This window comes from Triturus cristatus, chromosome 9 (assembly GCF_964204655.1).
Source record: "Triturus cristatus chromosome 9, aTriCri1.1, whole genome shotgun sequence".
Classification (NCBI taxonomy): Eukaryota; Metazoa; Chordata; class Amphibia; order Caudata; family Salamandridae; genus Triturus; species Triturus cristatus.
In genome coordinates this window covers 996822823-996838370 of record NC_140592.1, presented here as the reverse complement: position 1 = coordinate 996838370, position 15548 = coordinate 996822823, and the positions used below count along the sequence as shown (strand labels likewise).

Sequence of the window (15548 nt, the reverse complement as noted above, 5' to 3'; positions counted from 1 at the left end):
TCTGTTTTTGGAATTGGTGCTGTTGAGTATCTTGGTCATATGATCACTGGAAGGGGGATTAAACCAAGCTAGGACTTTTGGAGGCAATTAAGAAGGTGCCTACTTCTACAGATTGTGAACAATCGTTAGCGATCATGGGAATGTATGAATTTTATTCAAATTAATTCAAAATTCTGCAACCAATTGCTGATGCCACCAGGGGTGACAGTGCTGCGCTTTATAAATGCGGATTGATTGATTGATCCCATGTACAAGGTATTACAAAAATGTTAAATTTGTGTTGGTGCAAGGATCAGCAAAAAGATTTTACTTCACTTAAGTCATTTGTTTATAAACTTTATTCAGTTGAATAAAGACAACCATAAAAGTACATCAATAAAGCTTGTGCCAATATCATCATACCACAATAAAAACCACGATCACATCATCCAAATTTCAAAATTACTTAGTGCGGTTTAGCACAATAAAATAAGCAATTGGGTGTCTTCTACAATTCATTTGTACAGATGGTCACTTGAATTTAGACAACAGTCGGAATTATATAAATCTGATTGAAAAGGATAAAAACATAAATAACACATCACTATCCATTACAATAAGCTTTTTTAATTTTCATAGCTTTCAGTAGAAAAAGTGCAATATGGTTGCACAAGAAGGGATCGCCCAATGACACCAGATATTTCATTGCTACTTTATAAGATGTAATATTCTGGGCAACTATCATAGGGTTCAAATACAGTAACCATAGGAATCCGATACAATGTGCAGAACGGTATAAAGTGCATGGTATTCTGTTTGCTCTCTCCGTCACATGGACAAAAAAGTATATCGGAGGGGCAGGACCTCATAAAGGGGAAGGCAGCAAGGTGATGAGTGATTCCACATCTCCGCCTTGTCGGCACAAATCGATGCTGCAAATTGGTTACGTATACAAGGTAGTTGCTATCCTCCTCCTTATCCAAGGAATTATAGAATATGACGAGTTGAGCTCATTGCCTGACTCACGGTTGTCCAACCTGGTTTGAAAAAAAAAAATGTTGATTCTAATCTTAGACAGTGATGTAAACCAGGTGGGATCAGACCAGATTGACAGATTAAACAATTTACCAAGGCAAGAGTTAATATAAGATAACCAGGGTATATTTAGGGCCTTATCCAGGGCTAGGCAGTCGAGGATAATGTTTCTCGTGAGACTGGTCTCCTATGGCTATGTCTATGTGGGGATATTTGTAGAGCACACTGTATCTCCAAATAGTGTCCTGGCACTGGCTGAATGGTAGCAGCATGGGAGAAGGAAACTTAGGAGCAAGAAAACAGCCATGTTTTCAGTTTTTTCCGAAACAGGGGAGTGGACTCATCCCTTGCCCATAATGATTTCCATAAGAACAACGGTCTCACAAAGAGATGGTCTTCAAGAAACTTTAGACCTACCTCATTATGAACTATTGTGTTAGATGCACAAGGTGGCAGACATAAAAGTAGTTTTAGAAATTTATTTTCCTCAATTTGTAATGAATGGCCATTTTCATGGCCCCAGAGGCCAGCCCCGTAAGTTGCAGTAGTCATGCCCTTAGCTTTATAAATAGCTACCATTTCCCTTATGGGTCTACTACCCAATTTAGAGGCAAACTTTAAAATCCCCTGGGAGGCCCTGCTCATTTTGGCTCTGGTATTTAGTATATGCTGTGACCATAAGCCATTGTCTGCAAATGAAATAGCCAGATAGCAAAAATAATTTACTCAAGCTATTCTGATATAATCAATAAAAAAATTCTACATGGTTTCCGCCTTTGACTATATTTTTTAGGCCATGTATTCGCCAAAAACATTCATCAGGTTCTGCAGGCCCACAGGTGTTCTGGTTATGAGTACTGCATCATCTGCATAAAGCAGTACTGGTATTGAATGCCCTGCAGCCTTGGGAGCATCAACCTGTACTGACTGTAGATGGCTATCTACCCCGTTATTAAATAATGAAAACAGCAGTGGTGCCAGGACGCAGCCCTGTCTGATGCCACGCCCCACTTTGAATTTTGACATGCATTCCCCTTGTGGGCCAAACCGAACTTGGCTTGATAATTTCTCATAAAGATGTGAGAGGAAGCCCACAATTGGTCTTGGTGCACCTGTAGAAATCAGTGCTGCCCATAGCAGATTATAGTCTATTAGATCAAAGGCGCTGCTCAAATCTGTGAAGCATAAATATAAAAAACCCATTTCTGCCTGGTATATTTCCCTATTAAAAGCTCAAGCTTAATACATTGTTCCACTGTCCCCATCTGTTTCCTAAAACCATACTGAGCCGGGGTCAGAATCGATTTTTCCGATGCCCAGTCCTCTAGCCTTTGTAATATGACTCTACTCATTACCTTCATCAAGGAGTCTAGGAGTGAGATTGGGATCAGCTCTGTCCCCCTTTTTATATATTGGAATGATAACTGATGTCTCCCAGGAGGATGGAATACTGTCCTTCAGCGCGGAATTAAAAACTCTAGTCAGGATAGGTCCCCAGAAAACAGGGGCAGATTTATATACATCGTCCGGCACTCCATATGGCCCTGGAGCCTTTCCGCTGCGTTGGCTTGTAAGGCCAGCTTGACTTCTTCCAGAGAGATATCAGACTTTACTACCCCCCAATCATCTTCCATATTTGCTGTATCCTCATTATTCTGTTTAAAGAAAAGATGTTAGAGAAATGGACTACCCAACCATCACAAGGGAGATAACAGCTGAAATCTGGGATGTCTTCATTTTTTAGGAAAAGCGCATTCACAATGTCCTAGAACCGCTTCGCATTCTTGGTCTCTGCTACAAGGGCAAGGTTATCCCATGCTTTATTCTGTACTGTTTTTTACCTAGCGACCAGAGCCTGATTATATTGAAGGTGCCGTGTCTTAATGACCAAGGTATCCCACAGGGAATTATTCAGGGCATGTTTAAGAGCTCGAAGTGCTTTAGTGCAGGCAGAGTCGAACCATTCCTTTTTATTAAACCCTACCCTGGTAGGGTGGCGGGTCAGGAGCGATTTTATAGAGCTGGAGATATCATTACATTCTTTGACTAGACGATTTGGTAGAATGATCTCCTGGAGACAATAATCAATTCTCCTAGAGTTCTTCAGAACAATTTTTTGTAGCATGTTGGAAGGATCGATTCCTTCCCATTAAATTCTTACTCCGTTTGGCCTATTTACAGTGATGTTATTTGCTATGGTAAATAAATCCTGCTGCTTGCTCCAAAAGTACAGTGATAATGAGATCAGATTATGGTCTCTTAGGGCGACCATGGTTATAGAAGATGAACCATACAAGGCATTAGCTGCCGCAGATATCAGGACATGATCAATAATATCGGCTGATAATCTCCCAGTAAAAGCTGAAATTCATTCTCCATTAGTATCAGAAACACACCTTACGAGCTGTAGGTCATATTTGGCAGCAATGAAGTTCAAGGCTTCGCCATACTCATTATGACAAAAATGGTCACTCCCTCTTCCAGTCTGATCAGAATGGCCATATGCCCTGCCATCAGATAATGTACAGGCCTGCATATTAATATCTCCTGCCCACAATAATATAAAGTTAGTATTTATAAAACTTAAGTATGATTCGGTTCAAAATCATTTGCATTCCTTCCCGGACCGCACAGACTGAGTGGATCGCAGAGACCACGGTTTTTGGATTTTGAACCAAATTGATTTGGACGTTTCAGACAGACTTTTGCCTTGAAAAAGCCCTTGACTGATTGGCCACTGGGCAAAACAGGGGTCGGCTGTGGTTGTTCTTTTGCATCATTAACCTGTGCATACAAGACAATAAAAAAACTATTTATTGTACAACGCAATACATTTGTTGAAAATGTCTTTCCCAATAAATCATTGCATAATAAAAGGGTACGAACATCCACCAACTACCTACACTAGGCTCGTGCCAGGTTGCTTGCCCATCCCCCCAGTCCCCACCGGCATATTATCATTAGATACTACCTTCACAAACCCTACCAGCTGTGTACTGGGTAGATAGGAAATGACAGATTCCATTTTGCCCTCTAGGTTGGCAAATTTCTTTTAAAGCGGTAGTAGCAGTTCATTTTCGATATCTGTCAATTTGCCCCAAAATGATGCACAGAAGGGGTTGTCCATATGAATCCGGTGATAAAATGGCCCTGGAGGCCCTGGGTAGGCTCAGTCATAGGCAAAGGCATAGTACTCCGGGCCTTTCTTTCCGTTTTAGCGCTGGCGGTAGACGATCGGGAATTACCATTGAGTGTAGCTGATGTTGTGTTGACATAGGTACTAGCCCTTCTGGAGTGTTCGATAATTGACTTCCAGTCTGTTCTTTACTCATACACTCCTGCCCATGATCACTAGACACCACTCTAGCTTGTTCATCTGCAGGTGAGACCAGACCATCTTCCACAATTAACCCTGGTGCACTCAGAGATAAATGATGCTCAGCCTGGTCTATCTCCTTATTTAGAGCACTCACCGCACGTGCTAAAAGGGAGTCTTTTTGGCACTTAAGTCAATTTTGGTTCAAGTCCCACTTTTAAGATCATATGTTCCTGGGAAAAATCTATGCGTCACTGTTGATGCATGTTCTGTGGGAGTGGGGGCAGTTTTGTTACAAGGTAGAGATTGCGATTACCACACAATTGCCTTTGCTTTTCGCACATTAAAACTCCACGAGCGTCAGTATTCGGTAATAGAAAGAGAAATGCTTGCTTCCACAAGGGCTATTGAAAAGTTTAGAGCATAAATCTGGGGAACCAAATTTCTTCTGTGAATAGACCATAAACCATAGGTCCCAATTCTAAATGGCAGCAGTGTTAATTCATCTAAAGCTACTGCAAGGCTAGTATGATAAAGCCCCAAACTTTCGGAATTTAATTTTGAAGTGTAATATTTACCTGCCAGCAAAAATAAGAAAGTCGATTGTTTCTTTTCGTTGCCTGTTAGTGAGGAATCAGAGTCTACGTTTTCTGTTCAACAGAATGAAGAAGACACTTCGGGCCACATGTATCAACATTAGGAATAGCAATCACCTAATTGTGATTTCCTGCGAATTGCAATTAGGTAATCACTATTCCTAATGAGTTTCATTTAGCGATTCCTAGGAGGTCGCAAATTAACCTACCTCATTAATATTAATGAAGTAAGTCGCGATTTGCTAGGTCAGCAGATCACCATGTCTGTGATTGCTTTAAAATAAAGCAATCATTTTTTTTCTTTTGCCGCCCGTTTTTCTTAAAGGAAAATGGGTTGCGTTTAAAAAAGAAAAATGAAAAGTTTTCTTTCAATGTTTAAGAGCAGGCAGTGGTCCGTGTGACCACTGCCTGCTCTTAAAAAACGTTTTCGGAACCATTCCCAATTCCGATTTGCGAATGGGTTACCAACTTGAAGTTGGTGGTAATATGCGAATGTTTTGCGACGACATTCACGGTCACAAAATACTCATATATACAGCAACGTATTTAGAAGGGACATCCTAAACACGCCCCTTCCAAATTCTGAATCGCAAACCCATTTTACGATTTTTTACGAATCGCAAAATAGGTTATGATACATGGGAAAAGCCTTTTTTGCGTTCACAAACAGGCCGATTCTGTGAATCGCCCTGTTTACGAACACAAAATTGCTTGATACAAGTGGCCGTTAATGTCTTGTTGCAAGTGTGACTTTGATGTCTAATAAGCATGAAAGTGAAAGTGAATGGAGAACTGAGCTGCCTGAAGATTGTGAACCTGTCAAAGTCATGAACTATGTGGTGGTAGGTTGGCCACTTGAAAATGAATCACCTGTTCAATTAGGAACTTATAATAATGTGCAGAGTGAACCTACATTGGAAAAGGGTTTGTTATTTTGCAATGACAGGCTAATTCCTCCATTTAAAATGCAATACTGGTTGTTGAAGTTAGCTTATGAAGGACATCTTGGAATGACAGCCAGCAAGAAGAGGTTGAGAGAAAGGTTTTAGTAGCCTGCAATGGACCGAGGCATTGAGCATTGGATTGAGAGATGTGTAGTGTGTAAAGCTAATGATTAGGGTCTACAATGCAGGTCTCCTCCTATGGGGAGTATAGAGTGTCCCAGTGATGTATGGGAGGGGTTGAGTGGAGGTTTTCTTGCTACTTTTCGGGTGTTGCCACCACATCAGGAGTATGCTATAGTCATGGTAGATTTTGTTTTGAAATGGCTGGTGGTGAGCTTTCTGAGGGCACCTAATACAGGAAGTGTGATCGAGTTTTTTACAGATATCTTCTCAAGAGAAGGTTTCCTATTGGAAATTGTGTCAGACAGTGGGGTGCAATTCCCATCTCATGAGATGAATGAGTTTGTGTGAGATGCTGGTATTAAGCAAAAGAAAGGCAGTTTGTATCAGCCTCAGAGTAATGGCCATGTGGAGAGGATGAAAAGATTGGTCAGTGAATCCATAACAGGTGCTGTCATTTCAGGATCATGTGTGGAAGATTCTTTGAGAGCAATGTTGTAAGCATACTGCAACACACTACACAGTGTTACTGTTGTGGCTTTGAGAAGACGTAATATTTGCGATCTGCTGTTTGCTAAGTGGTTGACCATGATTAAAGGAGGAGTGAGTGTGCTTCCAAAAGAAGAATAAGTTCAGATTCTTGATAGAGCAAAATACAATATCATGAGTAGTCATACATAAAGCAAGGACAGAAATGATGTCTCTAAGAGTACCGAAGATGAGCAATGGGTTGTTGGAGATTTTGTACAAGTCAAACAACTCAGACTTCAAGTTATGAAAGGACATCAGAAATTTGGATACATACATAAGGTGGTGGAAATAAGTGCAGATGGTTGTGCAGTAAAACTGAAGAATGGTCATTGGTAAAATTGTGAATGTGTGGTCAAAGTAAAACAAACTAGAGACAACTTGCCTAACAGGGATTGTACTGCTCAGTCTTATAAAGGGTTTGCCGATGCCAGGGTTACTCTTCGTTTGAAAGCTATATTTGATAAGAAATTTCAAACTTACGAAAGGAGACAGAATCAGCAGAGAAGTCATTCTCTCCCATCAAAGTATAATGATTTGATTTTATTTTATCCTGATTCATGTTTTATTTTTGTTGATGATAACTTTAGTATATTTTTTAAATATGTCAAGTGTTATATTTATATGTTGTTGGACTTGGCCCTTTTTGGCTAAAGTTCCCTAAACTTTTTGCCTTTCCCCTAGACCTTTTTTCTGACATGGTATTGCCAACTTAGATGCTTTGGGCACTTTGCCACTGCTGATCAGTGTCAAAGTACAAGTGCTCCCTGTATAAAGTGTTATGGTAATTGGTTGTCCATAACTGGTATGTTAGCCTTACTAGTAAAGTCCCTAGTAAAGTGCACTATGTGTGCCAGGGCTGGTAATGCAAATGCTGCTAGTGGGCCTGCAGCACTAATTGTGCAACCCACACAAGTAGCCCTAAAGAGAGAACTCAGGCTTGCCACTGCAGTGCCTGCGCGCAGTTTGCTAACTGCCATGTTGTCCTGACAAGTGCACCCACTTGCCAGGCCTTACCCTTCCCTTTCCATGCACATCAGACACCCCTATAGTAGGCCCAAGGTACCCCTTGGGCAGGGTGCAGTGCCTGTGAAAGGTAGGACATGTACTGAGGTGTGTACCATGTCCTAACAGTGAAATACTCTCCATTTCGTTTTTCACTGTTGCAAGGCCACCTTGCCCATAGGACAGAATGGGGAAGGCCATGTAATATGTTTCCAGCCTATCTTCCCATAGGCTTAAGATGGAGAGATGAATTTTAGTGTGCCTGAACTCACAATTTAATAACACATCTTTTTGTGAAGGTGGTTTTTGAATTGTGTGTTTAGAAACCATGCTTTTAGAAGTAGCTGTTTTTTTTGTTCTAAGAATTCTGTGTGTCTTTGCCTGATTGTGGATTGACTGTCTGGATTTGAATGTGATAGGATCTGGGAAATTTCTTGACCCAGGGGAGGAGTAGGTGAGACAGCAACAGACTGACCTGCATCTGGAGTGTAGGGGGGAGGAGTAGCCCCCTGGATGTGAAGAGGCCTGGGCTGCTGTCATAAAAGAATGGCTCCACCTCCTGCTGAGTGATTGCGGAACCAGACCTCCACTATCAAAGGAAGAAGGTGTTACTGGCAGGGAGACACCCAGAACTGGTTTGGACAGGGGTCAGTGCCCCCTGAACACAAAGACTTCAAAGACATTTAGGGGTATAACTATGAGAGCTGAGACCCCTGAACGTTGGACTGATCAAGACTGAAAAGGATTGAAACTACTTCGTGGTCAAGAGGAACCTCTGCCAAGGAAGAACAGCTGAAGACACTGAAGAGAAGGACTGACCTTTGCTGTGTGTTCTGGGGCTGGCCTTCAGTTTGCTGATAAAGGGGCATATGTATCAAAGGATACATTTGCGATTCGCAAATAGCGATTTTTAGAGAATCGCTATTTGAGAATCGCAAAACGCTATGTATGTAGGATTTGAAAATAATTTTGCAAATCCTACATATTAAGGAATACCTCCTCATTCATTCCTATGGGCCTAGAGGCCCATAGGAATGAATGGGAAGACATTCTCAATTTGTGATTGTCAATTAGAGAATCGCAAATTGAGAATGCAATTTCAAGAGTGTCATAAGGACACCCTGTTGCACCCCTGAAATGTGCATGTGTGCACATGTGGCACACATACATGCCCCACATGGCACTTTGAAAAATGCAAAAAAGTGAATTTTTCAAAGAAATCGCAAATTACCATCAACTTGAAGTTGGTGGTAATTTGCGATTTCTTAAGTAGAAATCGCACAACTTGGGTGCTTTTTACATCGCATTTAAGGAATCGCCATTTGCGATTCCTTCAATGCTTTCGCAAAATAAGGAATCGCAAATTTTGCAATTCCCTATTTTGCGAGGGTCTTTTGGGATGATACATCCCAAAAGTCCTTTTCCGTTCGCAAACGGGCCGATTCTGAGAATCGGCCCGTTTGCGAACGGGAAATGGGCTTCATACATATGCCCCTTAACTAAGGAGAGGCTAAGGGACTTTGCTGTGTGCTGTGTCCCCCTGCTTGAAAGGACTTTGCTGTGTGCTGTGTTCCGATGTAACTCGTCTCCAAGGGCCCGAGGAGAGCTGGCTCCCTGTTGTGGAAACTCAGGAACATCAAAGTTTCCAAGTGTGTCACAGCGACGCTGTGTGCGTGTGCTTTTTGCAGCCTGAGACCTTCGTAAGCATTGACCCGGGAGTGTGTGGCCCAAAGACCAACCGAGTCTCATCGACGCTTTGTGCGTGTGTAGCCTGAGACTGCCGTGGGGTCCATGGTGCTGGTTGGAAAGTGCCACGTGACTGCAGTGCCCCCACAGCGTGAATCATCATCCACGCTGCTGTGTAGCTGTTTGTGGCCTGAGCCATCATCGTAACAGAGGCTGCGGATCAAGATCACCGCCACCGGACCGACCCGCAACCTACTGAAGGATTTCGTAAAGCTAAGGAAGTCGTGAGTTAATCGTGATCATTGTTCGCAAGAGGAATCTGCCCAAAATCATCAGCAACTGAGAAGGCAGTGCAGTAACCTGTCCGGCTACAGCATCGCCTTGCATCGGAGCTGCGTCGTCATCTGGAGCGCCCAGCAGGACGTCCGATGAGCAAGAAGAGAGAGAGAGGAAGGCAGCACATCCCCCAGGTAAGGCTTGGACTCCGGTCGGGAGCCGCAAGCATGTGTGGCCTGGAGAGGCGTGCAAGAGGAGTACAGGAGTGCTTCCGTCTCTCTCCCACTGCATCGCATTAGACTCGCTGAGTCCTCAAGCAGCCCGGACCTGCCCGGCAGTACAGGGGCCGCCCTTGGAAGTTCAGGACTGTTGTCTGTGGCTGGGGCCTAGTGGTGCCCGCGCTAATCGCGTTGATTGGCATGGTATTATTCCTGCATTACGAACTGCCTTATTACTTGCATTGCATTAGGGATGGTGATATACTTGCATTACGAACTGCCTGATTACCTGCATTTAGGAATGAATTATTCTCGTATTGCGAACTGCATTATTACTTGCATTAAGGAGTGCGTTATACTTGCATTACGAACTGCCTGATTACGTGCATTAAAGATTTAATTATTCTCACATTGCGAACTGCCTGATTACGTGCATTGAGGATTGCATTATTCTTGCATTACGAACTGCCTGATTACTTGCATTGAGGATTGCATTATTCTTGCATTACGAACTGCATCAGTCTGACAATACGAACTGCATTACGAACTGCATAGCATTGCATTAGGACTGCATTTGAACATCGTGACCTGCTCATTAATACCGCAAGAACCTACAAGTGTTTGTTGGCCTAATAACCGGCAAAGTGATATATTACGAATACGCATATGTTGGATCTTTATTGTTTGGTCTTACCGTATTTTTCTTCTTGATAAAGATACCGCTATTTTCATACATCAGTGTGGTGTCCATTTGTGGTGTTATCACTGTGTCACTGGGAGTGTGATTGCAAATACTTTACACATTGCCTTGAAGATAAGCCTGGCTGCTCGTGCCAAGCTACCAGGGGGTGAGCAGGGGTTATCAAAGAGGGTGACCCTCCTTTCCCTGACTAGAAGCAAGGGTCCCTATTTGGACCGAGGTAACTGCCTCAGCCAACTAGAGACCCCCAGTTCTAATATTGGTGGCAGCAGTGGGATTGAAACGTGTATTCGCAATTCACTCACAGTGATTGGTGCACATCACTGGTTTTAGCACAGACCACGACGCAACCACATATCGTGTTTTTGATTTTTGATTCTATTTTTGAGTGACCTTTAAGCCACACATCATGTCTCAGAGGAGTCAAGTAGCCAGTGAGGTTGCAGAATTAAAGTTGGACATTGAGGCATTGCTTACCTACAAATTTGATCAATTGAGGCAATTTTGCAGAGCTTTGGGATGTCCCATGAAAAGTAGCGCCAAGACGGAGGAGCTGCAAACGGCCTTGAGGGCCTGGTGGGAAGCCAAAGAGGCTCAGGAGACCGGTGATGCTGAGGTGGATGAGGATGACCCAGGGAATGGATTTGGCATACAGGATTTGCCAGTGGGAAGGTCAGCCTTAGGGGCTAGTAGTGACCATTCCGGGCAGTTTTTCCCCAGAGGAGCTGGAGGAAAATCAAATGGTCAAGGCGCATGAGTGGAACTGGACATTAAGGCTAAACAGGTCGAGTCCAGTTCGAATGGTGGCAGTGCAAAACCAGTGCCAGCGGGTAAGGTATGCATTACCAACGGCTTAGTGCAAGATTACCCACAGGGTGAATGGGGGGATGCCTACACGCGTGCACTGGATGATTGGGTGATGGTTAGCGTGTCAAATGATTTGAAGGGGTTGCTCAATTTGGCCCCCAGGGAGCCTAGGCTCAGTAATTAATTTCCAGGGTTGCGCCAACACTTCTTAGGGTGCGAGCTCTTTGATTACCGGGAGCTTGCACAAGAGCCCAACCCCTGGTCAAGGGACCAAGGGTCTGAAGAGGCATTTGGGAGGGAAGAGAAGCGAAGTAACGCAGTTATGTCCCAGCGTGGTGGGGGGCATGCGGGCTAGCGCCCTGTCTCAAAGGAGAGGGCAGGAGTGGGATCAGTGTTCCCGGGGGTCCACAACCCCACCCCAGAGACTGGAGGGTTCCTTAGAGGAGCATCAGGTTGGAGGCCTAGTGCCTACTTGCCAGCTGTGTGAGGAAGAACACCTAGCATCAGGAGAACGTGGGGCATCTGTCACCAGAGCTCCCGCGGTTCAGAGGTTTGTGGGTGCCATTCCTAAATCCGGAAAAAACAACAGTTGTTCCTATAGTTCCTCAAAAAAGAGATGGATGATGTCAACAAAGAGGCTGACATATGTTAGTAGCACCATGTGGACCCAATTGGGAAATCCATATGTCGGATTTAAATGCCCTCACACACCCTTGCAGGTGTCATGCTTCATCATTTGGGCTGCTCCTCGTCGGGCCGGCGGTGCAATGCCCGACGGGCTCCCTCGAAGGGGCTCTTTAGCGGAGATCTTCTATCCGACTGCCGTAAAGATGAAGTGCGGGTATGGGGCCTGGTAGTTGTAGATATGTAGTAGTGTGATTAAAAGGAGGTAGGGAGTGTCCGGATGAACGCAAAGTTTTATTCTGGTGGCCTCCTACCTTCGATTAAGAACGTGTGTACATAGCACTCATACGGGTACAATGTCCCTAATTAAAGTGGCATGTAGCTATCAAGGTTCGGTCAACATGTTTCTCGCTGTGAGTATCTCTACTCGCGATTCTTCAGGACCTTTCTAAAACAAATATATATATCTACAATATGTGAACCTATTTAGGTTATGATTGTACAAGGGGTCTACAATTATAGACTCAATACCTGTTGGTGTCAGGAACTACCCTAGTTGGTTATTTCCCTGTCATCAACAGTACTCGGTGGACTGTCCTAGGGATCGTATTCCTCAATGTTCATGGAATAGCTGCTTCCCTCGACGAGCGCATTCACCTACCCTCTCCACCGAGTCCGGGACTCCAACAGGAGCTACATGCCACTTTAATTAGGGACATTGTACCCGTATGAGTGCTATGTACACACGTTCTTAATCGAAGGTAGGAGGCCACCAGAATAAAACTTTGCGTTCATCCGGACACTCCCTACCTCCTTTTAATCACACTACTACATATCTACAACTACCAGGCCCCATACCCGCACTTCATCTTTACGGCAGTCGGATAGAAGATCTCCGCTAAAGAGCCCCTTCGAGGGAGCCCGTCGGGCATTGCACCGCCGGCCCGACGAGGAGCAGCCCAAATGATGAAGCATGACACCTGCAAGGGTGTGTGAGGGCATTTAAATCCGACATATGGATTTCCCAATTGGGTCCACATGGTGCTACTAACATATGTCAGCCTCTTTGTTGACATCATCCATCTCTTTTTTGAGGAACTATAGGAACAACTGTTGTTTTTTCCGTATCTGGGGCCCCTGTTCCTACTGGACCTCCCACTCACCTCTGAGTGGACAACGGCCTCGTTAGTCCCCCTATTTGTATTCATGCCATTCCTAAATGGCAGGCACAGAAATCTAAATGGAAGGTTAAGGGGGGGAGGTGTTCCCCCGTGGGAAAACCCGCGGGTCAGGGCCCAGCCACAAGGGCTAGGTTCCCTAGAAGTGACCGGGGTAACCCCACCTCTAACCTGGAGGACAGGATAACTGGAGACAGTATCCTGGCCGATGGGTCTTCCAGGGGTACCGCGCTAGGTGGGAGTTGGCAAGGGACCAGCACCCCTAGAGGGCCCCTGACTGCCAGGAAATACCGGTGGAGTAGCATAGTTGGCATAGGGAGTAGGGACCAAGGGAACCCCCTGGGGTCAGGAAGGCATAGAACAGGAGGGTGTCCCTGCGTTAGCGGGCCCGCGTCTGTGTTCTATTGCCCCAAGCGGGGAAGTCCATTAAGGTAGTTGATTGGTCTACCCTGGCTTTCGGCTGGCAGGGCGTTGTGTTGGACTTGGCCCTTTATGGCTAAAGTTCCCAAAATCTTTTGCCTTCCCCCTAGTCCTTTTTTCTGACATGGTGTTGCCAACTTAGATGTTTTGGGCACTTTGTCACTGCTGATCGGTGTCAAAGTGCAAGTGCTCCCTGTATAAAGTGTTATGGTAATTGGTTGCCCATAATTGGTATATTTGCCTTACTAGTAAAGTGCACTATGTGTGCCAGGGCTGGTAATGCAAATGCCACTAGTGGGCCTGCTGCACTAATTGAGCCAGCCACAAAAGTAGCCCTAAAGAGAGAACTCAGACTTGCCACTGCAGTGCCTGCGCGCAGTTTGCTAACTGCCATGTTGTCCTGACACGTGCACACACTTGCCAGGCCTTACCCTTCCCTTCCCATGCATATCAGACATCCCTACAGTAGGCCCAAGGTACCCCCCTGGGCAGGGTGCAGTGTCTGTGAAAGGTAGGACATGTACTGAGGTGTGTACCATGTCCTAACAGTCAAATACTCTCCATTTCATTTTCACTGTTGCAAGGCCATCTTGCCCATAGGACAGAATGGGGAAGGCTGTGTAATATGTTTCCAGCCTATCTTCCCATAGGCTTAAGATGGATAGGTGAAGTTTATTGTGCCTATATCCACAATTTAATCGCACATCTTTTTGTGAAGGTGGTTTTTGAATTGTGTGTTTAGAAACCACGCTTTTAGAAGTAGCTGTTTTTTTGTTCTAACAATTCTGTGTGCCTCTGCCTGGTTGTGGATTGACTGTCTGGATTTGAATGTGATAGGATCTGGGAAATGTCTTGACCCAGGGAAGGAGTAGGTGAGACAGCAACAGGCTGACCTGCATCTGGAGTGTAGAGGGGAGGAGTAGACCCCTGGATGTGAACAGTCCTGGGCTGCTGCCATAAAAGAACGGCTCCACCTCCTGCTGAGTGATTGAGGAACCAGACCCCACTTTCAATGGAAGAAGGTGTCACTGGCAGGGAGACACCAGAACTGGTTTGGACAGGGGTCAGTGCCCCCTGAACACAAAGACTTCAAAGACATTTAGGGGTATAACTATGAGAGCTGAAACCCCTGAACGTTGGACTGATCAAGACTGAATAGGATTGAAACTACTTTGTGGTCAAGAGGAACCTCTGCCAAGGAAGAACAGCTGAAGAGACCAAAGAGAAGGACTGACCCTTGCTGTGTCTTCTGGGGCTGGCCTGCAGTTTGCTGATTTAACTAAGGAGAGGCTAAAGGGACTTTGCTGTGTGCTGTGTCCCCCTGCTTGAAAGGACTTTGCTGTGTGCTGTGTCCCGAAGTAACTTGTCTCCAAGGGCCCGAGAAGAGCTGGTTCCCTGTTGTGGAAACTCAGGAACATCAAAGTTTCCAAGTGTGTCTCAGCAACGCTCTTTGTGTTTGCTTTTTGAAGCCTGAGACCTTCGTAAGGATTGCCCCGGGAGTGTGTGGCCCAAAGCCCAACCGAGTCTCAGCGACGCTTTGTGCGTGTGCATGTGCAGCCTGAGACTGCCGTAGGGTCCGCGGTGCTGGTTGGACAGTGCCTCATGACTGCAGTGCCCCAGCAGCGTGAATCATTGTCCACGCTGCTGTGTAGCTCTTTGTGGCCTGAGCCTTCATCTAACGGAGGCTGCGGGTCAAGATCGCCACAGCCGGCCCGAGCCGCAACATGCTGAAGGATTTCATAAAGCTAAGGAAGTCGTGAGGTAATCGTGATCGTTGTTCGCAAGAGGAATCTACCCAAGATCGTCAGCAAAGGAGAAGGCAGCGCCGTAACCTGTCCGGCTGCAGCGTCGCCTTGCATCGGAGCTGTGTCATCATCGGGAGCACCCAGCAGGACGTCCGACGAGCGGGGAGAGAGAGAGCGAGGCAGCGCATCCCCCAGGTAAGGCTTGGACTCCGGTCTGGAGCCTCGGGCGTGTGTGGCCTGGGGAGGCGTGCAGGAGTGCTCCCGTCTGTTTCCCGCTGCATCGCATTAGACACGCTGAGTCCTCAAGCGGCACGGACCTGCCCGGCAGTACCGGGGCTGCCCTCGGCAGTTCAGGACTGTTGTCTGTGGAT

The 15548-nt window shown here is 45.4% G+C and overlaps 1 long non-coding RNA gene across 1 annotated transcript in view; it reads right to left on the bottom strand.

Annotated features, from left to right (window-relative positions):
• Window positions 1-360: 360 nt before the first annotated feature.
• Window positions 361-15548, bottom strand: part of LOC146799182 (uncharacterized) — a 174335-nt gene continuing 159147 nt past the window's right edge. Inside the window, exon 7 of the long non-coding RNA XR_014968860.1 lies at window positions 361-1016. This is a non-coding gene — a long non-coding RNA (uncharacterized LOC146799182). The remainder of the gene's footprint in view (window positions 1017-15548) is intronic.